This window comes from Salmo trutta, unplaced genomic scaffold (assembly GCF_901001165.1).
Source record: "Salmo trutta unplaced genomic scaffold, fSalTru1.1, whole genome shotgun sequence".
NCBI lineage: Eukaryota > Metazoa > Chordata > Actinopteri > Salmoniformes > Salmonidae > Salmo > Salmo trutta.
In genome coordinates, this window is record NW_021822790.1 from 132,501 (window position 1) to 140,000 (window position 7,500).

General features: G+C 43.1%; 19 non-coding genes and 1 pseudogene across 19 annotated transcripts; all 20 read left to right on the top strand.

The window, feature by feature from the left end:
* Window positions 1–60: 60 nt before the first annotated feature.
* LOC115184631 (5S ribosomal RNA) lies at window positions 61–179 on the top strand. The gene has a single exon (XR_003874464.1). It is a non-coding gene; the product is annotated as a 5S ribosomal RNA (ribosomal RNA).
* A 161-nt stretch (window positions 180–340) lies between these two features.
* LOC115184669 (5S ribosomal RNA) lies at window positions 341–459 on the top strand. The gene has a single exon (XR_003874499.1). It is a non-coding gene; the product is annotated as a 5S ribosomal RNA (ribosomal RNA).
* Window positions 460–868: 409 nt separating this feature from the next.
* On the top strand, window positions 869–987 carry LOC115184684 (5S ribosomal RNA). Its single transcript, XR_003874514.1, has one exon. It is a non-coding gene; the product is annotated as a 5S ribosomal RNA (ribosomal RNA).
* Window positions 988–1,396: 409 nt separating this feature from the next.
* LOC115184633 (5S ribosomal RNA) lies at window positions 1,397–1,515 on the top strand. The gene has a single exon (XR_003874465.1). It is a non-coding gene; the product is annotated as a 5S ribosomal RNA (ribosomal RNA).
* Window positions 1,516–1,924: 409 nt separating this feature from the next.
* LOC115184783 (5S ribosomal RNA) lies at window positions 1,925–2,042 on the top strand. Its single transcript, XR_003874609.1, has one exon. It is a non-coding gene; the product is annotated as a 5S ribosomal RNA (ribosomal RNA).
* Window positions 2,043–2,451: 409 nt separating this feature from the next.
* On the top strand, window positions 2,452–2,570 carry LOC115184685 (5S ribosomal RNA). Its single transcript, XR_003874515.1, has one exon. It is a non-coding gene; the product is annotated as a 5S ribosomal RNA (ribosomal RNA).
* Window positions 2,571–2,979: 409 nt separating this feature from the next.
* Window positions 2,980–3,098, top strand: LOC115184686 (5S ribosomal RNA). Its single transcript, XR_003874516.1, has one exon. It is a non-coding gene; the product is annotated as a 5S ribosomal RNA (ribosomal RNA).
* Window positions 3,099–3,507: 409 nt separating this feature from the next.
* Window positions 3,508–3,626, top strand: LOC115184687 (5S ribosomal RNA). Its single transcript, XR_003874517.1, has one exon. It is a non-coding gene; the product is annotated as a 5S ribosomal RNA (ribosomal RNA).
* A 161-nt stretch (window positions 3,627–3,787) lies between these two features.
* Window positions 3,788–3,906, top strand: LOC115184634 (5S ribosomal RNA). Its single transcript, XR_003874466.1, has one exon. It is a non-coding gene; the product is annotated as a 5S ribosomal RNA (ribosomal RNA).
* Window positions 3,907–4,067: 161 nt separating this feature from the next.
* On the top strand, window positions 4,068–4,186 carry LOC115184635 (5S ribosomal RNA). Its single transcript, XR_003874467.1, has one exon. It is a non-coding gene; the product is annotated as a 5S ribosomal RNA (ribosomal RNA).
* Window positions 4,187–4,347: 161 nt separating this feature from the next.
* LOC115184636 (5S ribosomal RNA) lies at window positions 4,348–4,466 on the top strand. The gene has a single exon (XR_003874468.1). It is a non-coding gene; the product is annotated as a 5S ribosomal RNA (ribosomal RNA).
* A 412-nt stretch (window positions 4,467–4,878) lies between these two features.
* On the top strand, window positions 4,879–4,999 carry LOC115184859 (uncharacterized; annotated as a pseudogene).
* A 160-nt stretch (window positions 5,000–5,159) lies between these two features.
* Window positions 5,160–5,279, top strand: LOC115184778 (5S ribosomal RNA). The gene has a single exon (XR_003874604.1). It is a non-coding gene; the product is annotated as a 5S ribosomal RNA (ribosomal RNA).
* Window positions 5,280–5,688: 409 nt separating this feature from the next.
* On the top strand, window positions 5,689–5,806 carry LOC115184810 (5S ribosomal RNA). Its single transcript, XR_003874636.1, has one exon. It is a non-coding gene; the product is annotated as a 5S ribosomal RNA (ribosomal RNA).
* Window positions 5,807–5,967: 161 nt separating this feature from the next.
* LOC115184637 (5S ribosomal RNA) lies at window positions 5,968–6,086 on the top strand. Its single transcript, XR_003874469.1, has one exon. It is a non-coding gene; the product is annotated as a 5S ribosomal RNA (ribosomal RNA).
* A 161-nt stretch (window positions 6,087–6,247) lies between these two features.
* LOC115184638 (5S ribosomal RNA) lies at window positions 6,248–6,366 on the top strand. Its single transcript, XR_003874470.1, has one exon. It is a non-coding gene; the product is annotated as a 5S ribosomal RNA (ribosomal RNA).
* Window positions 6,367–6,526: 160 nt separating this feature from the next.
* LOC115184639 (5S ribosomal RNA) lies at window positions 6,527–6,645 on the top strand. The gene has a single exon (XR_003874471.1). It is a non-coding gene; the product is annotated as a 5S ribosomal RNA (ribosomal RNA).
* Window positions 6,646–6,806: 161 nt separating this feature from the next.
* Window positions 6,807–6,926, top strand: LOC115184757 (5S ribosomal RNA). Its single transcript, XR_003874584.1, has one exon. It is a non-coding gene; the product is annotated as a 5S ribosomal RNA (ribosomal RNA).
* Window positions 6,927–7,086: 160 nt separating this feature from the next.
* Window positions 7,087–7,205, top strand: LOC115184640 (5S ribosomal RNA). Its single transcript, XR_003874472.1, has one exon. It is a non-coding gene; the product is annotated as a 5S ribosomal RNA (ribosomal RNA).
* Window positions 7,206–7,367: 162 nt separating this feature from the next.
* On the top strand, window positions 7,368–7,486 carry LOC115184641 (5S ribosomal RNA). The gene has a single exon (XR_003874473.1). It is a non-coding gene; the product is annotated as a 5S ribosomal RNA (ribosomal RNA).
* The last annotated feature ends 14 nt before the right edge of the window (window positions 7,487–7,500 follow it).

Here is a 7,500-nt window from a genome sequence, read left to right on the forward strand (position 1 = left end):
AAATGCAGTCTGTTTATCAGACTCACTTTGACTATATGTTGTACCAAGAGATTGTTTATCGTTTACGGCCATACCAGCCTGGGTACGCCCGATCTCGTCTGATCTCGGAAGCTAAGCAGGGTCGGGCCTGGTTAGTACTTGGATGGGAGACCGCCTGGGAATACCAGGTGCTGTAAGCTTTTTGTCCACGAGGGTGTGCTCTTACACTATTTCATCAGCAACACTGCCTTGTAGTAAGCATTTAATGATGAATTGACTAAATGCAGCTTCCTGCTGCAAAATGCAGTCTGTTTATCAGACTCACTTTGACTATATATGTTGTACCAAGAGATTGTTTATCGTTTATGGCCATACCAGCCTGGGTACGCCCGATCTCGTCTGATCTCGGAAGCTAAGCAGGGTCGGGCCTGGTTAGTACTTGGATGGGAGACCGCCTGGGAATACCAGGTGCTGTAAGCTTTTTGTCCACGAGGGTGTGCTCTTACACTATTTCATCAGCAACACTGCATTGTAGTAAGCATTTAATGATGAATTGACTAAATGCAGCTTCCTGCCTTTTTAATAGGATCAAAGTTCCGTGTGTTGTCAGTTAGCATCTGCCTTGTATTTATAAGACAAATAATAATATTGTTGCTGAATGCAGCTTGTGTGTGCTTTGTGCTCCCTTACCCTGTTCAAATGATGAAAAGAAATAAAGTTTGTATTTTATCCAACTACCTGTGCTATAAAGTGATGGCTACAGTGTTTGTAATTTCTTCTACTTTTTCAGTGACACAAAGTTCAAGCTGCTTATCTAATTGGTGAAAATGCAATGTCTGTTTATCAGACTCACTTTGACTATATATGTTGTACCAAGAGATTGTTTATCGTTTACGGCCATACCAGCCTGGGTACGCCTGATCTCGTCTGATCTCGGAAGCTAAGCAGGGTCGGGCCTGGTTAGTACTTGGATGGGAGACCGCCTGGGAATACCAGGTGCTGTAAGCTTTTTGTCCACGAGGGTGTGCTCTTACACTATTTCATCAGCAACACTGCCTTGTAGTAAGCATTTAATGATGAATTGACTAAATGCAGCTTCCTGCCTTTTTAATAGGATCAAAGTTCCGTGTGTTGTCAGTTAGCATCTGCCTTGTATTTATAAGACAAATAATAATATTGTTGCTGAATGCAGCTTGTGTGTGCTTTGTGCTCCCTTACCCTGTTCAAATGATGAAAAGAAATAAAGTTTGTATTTTATCCAACTACCTGTGCTATAAAGTGATGGCTACAGTGTTTGTAATTTCTTCTACTTTTTCAGTGACACAAAGTTCAAGCTGCTTATCTAATTGGTGAAAATGCAATGTCTGTTTATCAGACTCACTTTGACTATATATGTTGTACCAAGAGATTGTTTATCGTTTACGGCCATACCAGCCTGGGTACGCCCGATCTCGTCTGATCTCGGAAGCTAAGCAGGGTCGGGCCTGGTTAGTACTTGGATGGGAGACCGCCTGGGAATACCAGGTGCTGTAAGCTTTTTGTCCACGAGGGTGTGCTCTTACACTATTTCATCAGCAACACTGCCTTGTAGTAAGCATTTAATGATGAATTGACTAAATGCAGCTTCCTGCCTTTTTAATAGGATCAAAGTTCCGTGTGTTGTCAGTTAGCATCTGCCTTGTATTTATAAGACAAATAATAATATTGTTGCTGAATGCAGCTTGTGTGTGCTTTGTGCTCCCTTACCCTGTTCAAATGATGAAAAGAAATAAAGTTTGTATTTTATCCAACTACCTGTGCTATAAAGTGATGGCTACAGTGTTTGTAATTTCTTCTACTTTTTCAGTGACACAAAGTTCAAGCTGCTTATCTAATTGGTGAAAATGCAATGTCTGTTTATCAGACTCACTTTGACTATATATGTTGTACCAAGAGATTGTTTATCGTTTACGGCCATACCAGCCTGGGTACGCCGATCTCGTCTGATCTCGGAAGCTAAGCAGGGTCGGGCCTGGTTAGTACTTGGATGGGAGACCGCCTGGGAATACCAGGTGCTGTAAGCTTTTTGTCCACGAGGGTGTGCTCTTACACTATTTCATCAGCAACACTGCCTTGTAGTAAGCATTTAATGATGAATTGACTAAATGCAGCTTCCTGCCTTTTTAATAGGATCAAAGTTCCGTGTGTTGTCAGTTAGCATCTGCCTTGTATTTATAAGACAAATAATAATATTGTTGCTGAATGCAGCTTGTGTGTGCTTTGTGCTCCCTTACCCTGTTCAAATGATGAAAAGAAATAAAGTTTGTATTTTATCCAACTACCTGTGCTATAAAGTGATGGCTACAGTGTTTGTAATTTCTTCTACTTTTTCAGTGACACAAAGTTCAAGCTGCTTATCTAATTGGTGAAAATGCAATGTCTGTTTATCAGACTCACTTTGACTATATATGTTGTACCAAGAGATTGTTTATCGTTTACGGCCATACCAGCCTGGGTACGCCTGATCTCGTCTGATCTCGGAAGCTAAGCAGGGTCGGGCCTGGTTAGTACTTGGATGGGAGACCGCCTGGGAATACCAGGTGCTGTAAGCTTTTTGTCCACGAGGGTGTGCTCTTACACTATTTCATCAGCAACACTGCCTTGTAGTAAGCATTTAATGATGAATTGACTAAATGCAGCTTCCTGCCTTTTTAATAGGATCAAAGTTCCGTGTGTTGTCAGTTAGCATCTGCCTTGTATTTATAAGACAAATAATAATATTGTTGCTGAATGCAGCTTGTGTGTGCTTTGTGCTCCCTTACCCTGTTCAAATGATGAAAAGAAATAAAGTTTGTATTTTATCCAACTACCTGTGCTATAAAGTGATGGCTACAGTGTTTGTAATTTCTTCTACTTTTTCAGTGACACAAAGTTCAAGCTGCTTATCTAATTGGTGAAAATGCAATGTCTGTTTATCAGACTCACTTTGACTATATATGTTGTACCAAGAGATTGTTTATCGTTTACGGCCATACCAGCCTGGGTACGCCTGATCTCGTCTGATCTCGGAAGCTAAGCAGGGTCGGGCCTGGTTAGTACTTGGATGGGAGACCGCCTGGGAATACCAGGTGCTGTAAGCTTTTTGTCCACGAGGGTGTGCTCTTACACTATTTCATCAGCAACACTGCCTTGTAGTAAGCATTTAATGATGAATTGACTAAATGCAGCTTCCTGCCTTTTTAATAGGATCAAAGTTCCGTGTGTTGTCAGTTAGCATCTGCCTTGTATTTATAAGACAAATAATAATATTGTTGCTGAATGCAGCTTGTGTGTGCTTTGTGCTCCCTTACCCTGTTCAAATGATGAAAAGAAATAAAGTTTGTATTTTATCCAACTACCTGTGCTATAAAGTGATGGCTACAGTGTTTGTAATTTCTTCTACTTTTTCAGTGACACAAAGTTCAAGCTGCTTATCTAATTGGTGAAAATGCAATGTCTGTTTATCAGACTCACTTTGACTATATATGTTGTACCAAGAGATTGTTTATCGTTTACGGCCATACCAGCCTGGGTACGCCTGATCTCGTCTGATCTCGGAAGCTAAGCAGGGTCGGGCCTGGTTAGTACTTGGATGGGAGACCGCCTGGGAATACCAGGTGCTGTAAGCTTTTTGTCCACGAGGGTGTGCTCTTACACTATTTCATCAGCAACACTGCCTTGTAGTAAGCATTTAATGATGAATTGACTAAATGCAGCTTCCTGCTGCAAAATGCAGTCTGTTTATCAGACTCACTTTGACTATATATGTTGTACCAAGAGATTGTTTATCGTTTACGGCCATACCAGCCTGGGTACGCCCGATCTCGTCTGATCTCGGAAGCTAAGCAGGGTCGGGCCTGGTTAGTACTTGGATGGGAGACCGCCTGGGAATACCAGGTGCTGTAAGCTTTTTGTCCACGAGGGTGTGCTCTTACACTATTTCATCAGCAACACTGCCTTGTAGTAAGCATTTAATGATGAATTGACTAAATGCAGCTTCCTGCTGCAAAATGCAGTCTGTTTATCAGACTCACTTTGACTATATATGTTGTACCAAGAGATTGTTTATCGTTTACGGCCATACCAGCCTGGGTACGCCCGATCTCGTCTGATCTCGGAAGCTAAGCAGGGTCGGGCCTGGTTAGTACTTGGATGGGAGACCGCCTGGGAATACCAGGTGCTGTAAGCTTTTTGTCCACGAGGGTGTGCTCTTACACTATTTCATCAGCAACACTGCCTTGTAGTAAGCATTTAATGATGAATTGACTAAATGCAGCTTCCTGCTGCAAAATGCAGTCTGTTTATCAGACTCACTTTGACTATATATGTTGTACCAAGAGATTGTTTATCGTTTACGGCCATACCAGCCTGGGTACGCCCGATCTCGTCTGATCTCGGAAGCTAAGCAGGGTCGGGCCTGGTTAGTACTTGGATGGGAGACCGCCTGGGAATACCAGGTGCTGTAAGCTTTTTGTCCACGAGGGTGTGCTCTTACACTATTTCATCAGCAACACTGCCTTGTAGTAAGCATTTAATGATGAATTGACTAAATGCAGCTTCCTGCCTTTTTAATAGGATCAAAGTTCCGTGTGTTGTCAGTTAGCATCTGCCTTGTATTTATAAGACAAATAATAATATTGTTGCTGAATGCAGCTTGTGTGTGCTTTGTGCTCCCTTACCCTGTTCAAATGATGAAAAGAAATAAAGTTTGTATTTTATCCAACTACCTGTGCTATAAAGGGATGGCTACAGTGTTTGTAATTTCTTCTGCTTTTTCAGTGACACAAAGTTCAAGCTGCTTATCTAATTGGTGAAAAATGCAATGTCTGTTTATCAGACTCACTTTGACTATATAGTGTTGTACCAAGAGGATTGTTTATCGTTTACGGCCATACCAGCCTGGGTACGCCCTATCTCGTCTGATCTCGGAAGCTAAGCAGGTCGGGCCCTGGTTAGTACTTGGATGGGAGAGACCGCCTGGGAATACCAGGTGCTGTAAGCTTTTTGTCCACGAGGGTGTGCTCTTACACTATTTCATCAGCAACACTGCCTTGTAGTAAGCATTAATGATGAATTGACTAAATGCAGCTTCCTGCTGCAAAATGCAGTCTGTTTATCAGACTCACTTTGACTATATATGTTGTACCAAGAGATTGTTTATCGTTTACGGCCATACCAGCCTGGGTACGCCCTGATCTCGTCTGATCTCGGAAGCTAAGCAGGGTCGGGCCTGGTTAGTACTTGGATGGGAGACCGCCTGGGAATACCAGGTGCTGTAAGCTTTTTGTCCACGAGGGTGTGCTCTTACACTATTTCATCAGCAACACTGCCTTGTAGTAAGCATTTAATGATGAATTGACTAAATGCAGCTTCCTGCCTTTTTAATAGGATCAAAGTTCCGTGTGTTGTCAGTTAGCATCTGCCTTGTATTTATAAGACAAATAATAACATTGTTGCTGAATGCAGCTTGTGTGTGCTTTGTGCTCCCTTACCCTGTTCAAATGATGAAAAGAAATAAAGTTTGTATTTTATCCAACTACCTGTGCTATAAAGTGATGGCTACAGTGTTTGTAATTTCTTCTACTTTTTCAGTGACACAAAGTTCAAGCTGCTTATCTAATTGGTGAAAATGCAATGTCTGTTTATCAGACTCACTTTGACTATATATGTTGTACCAAGAGATTGTTTATCGTTTACGGCCATACCAGCCTGGGTACGCCCTATCTCGTCTGATCTCGGAAGCTAAGCAGGTCGGGCCTGGTTAGTACTTGGATGGGAGACCGCCTGGGAATACCAGGTGCTGTAAGCTTTTTGTCCACGAGGGTGTGCTCTTACACTATTTCATCAGCAACACTGCCTTGTAGTAAGCATTTAATGATGAATTGACTAAATGCAGCTTCCTGCTGCAAAATGCAGTCTGTTTATCAGACTCACTTTGACTATATATGTTGTACCAAGAGATTGTTTATCGTTTACGGCCATACCAGCCTGGGTACGCCCGATCTCGTCTGATCTCGGAAGCTAAGCAGGGTCGGGCCTGGTTAGTACTTGGATGGGAGACCGCCTGGGAATACCAGGTGCTGTAAGCTTTTTGTCCACGAGGGTGTGCTCTTACACTATTTCATCAGCAACACTGCCTTGTAGTAAGCATTTAATGATGAATTGACTAAATGCAGCTTCCTGCTGCAAAATGCAGTCTGTTTATCAGACTCACTTTGACTATATATGTTGTACCAAGAGATTGTTTATCGTTTACGGCCATACCAGCCTGGGTACGCCCGATCTCGTCTGATCTCGGAAGCTAAGCAGGGTCGGGCCTGGTTAGTACTTGGATGGGAGACCGCCTGGGAATACCAGGTGCTGTAAGCTTTTGTCCACGAGGGTGTGCTCTTACACTATTTCATCAGCAACACTGCCTTGTAGTAAGCATTTAATGATGAATTGACTAAATGCAGCTTCCTGCTGCAAAATGCAGTCTGTTTATCAGACTCACTTTGACTATATATGTTGTACCAAGAGATTGTTTATCGTTTACGGCCATACCAGCCTGGGTACGCCCGATCTCGTCTGATCTCGGAAGCTAAGCAGGGTCGGGCCTGGTTAGTACTTGGATGGGAGACCGCCTGGGAATACCAGGTGCTGTAAGCTTTTTGTCCACGAGGGTGTGCTCTTACACTATTTCATCAGCAACACTGCCTTGTAGTAAGCATTTAATGATGAATTGACTAAATGCAGCTTCCTGCTGCAAAATGCAGTCTGTTTATCAGACTCACTTTGACTATATATGTTGTACCAAGAGATTGTTTATCGTTTACGGCCATACCAGCCTGGGTACGCCCGATCTCGTCTGATCTCGGAAGCTAAGCAGGGTCGGGCCCTGGTTAGTACTTGGATGGGAGACCGCCTGGGAATACCAGGTGCTGTAAGCTTTTTGTCCACGAGGGTGTGCTCTTACACTATTTCATCAGCAACACTGCCTTGTAGTAAGCATTAATGATGAATTGACTAAATGCAGCTTCCTGCTGCAAAATGCAGTCTGTTTATCAGACTCACTTTGACTATATATGTTGTACCAAGAGATTGTTTATCGTTTACGGCCATACCAGCCTGGGTACGCCCGATCTCGTCTGATCTCGGAAGCTAAGCAGGGTCGGGCCTGGTTAGTACTTGGATGGGAGACCGCCTGGGAATACCAGGTGCTGTAAGCTTTTTGTCCACGAGGGTGTGCTCTTACACTATTTCATCAGCAACACTGCCTTGTAGTAAGCATTTAATGATGAATTGACTAAATGCAGCTTCCTGCCTGCAAAATGCAGTCTGTTTATCAGACTCACTTTGACTATATATGTTGTACCAAGAGATTGTTTATCGTTTACGGCCATACCAGCCTGGGTACGCCCGATCTCGTCTGATCTCGGAAGCTAAGCAGGGTCGGGCCTGGTTAGTACTTGGATGGGAGACCGCCTGGGAATACCAGGTGCTGTAAGCTTTTTGTCCACGAGG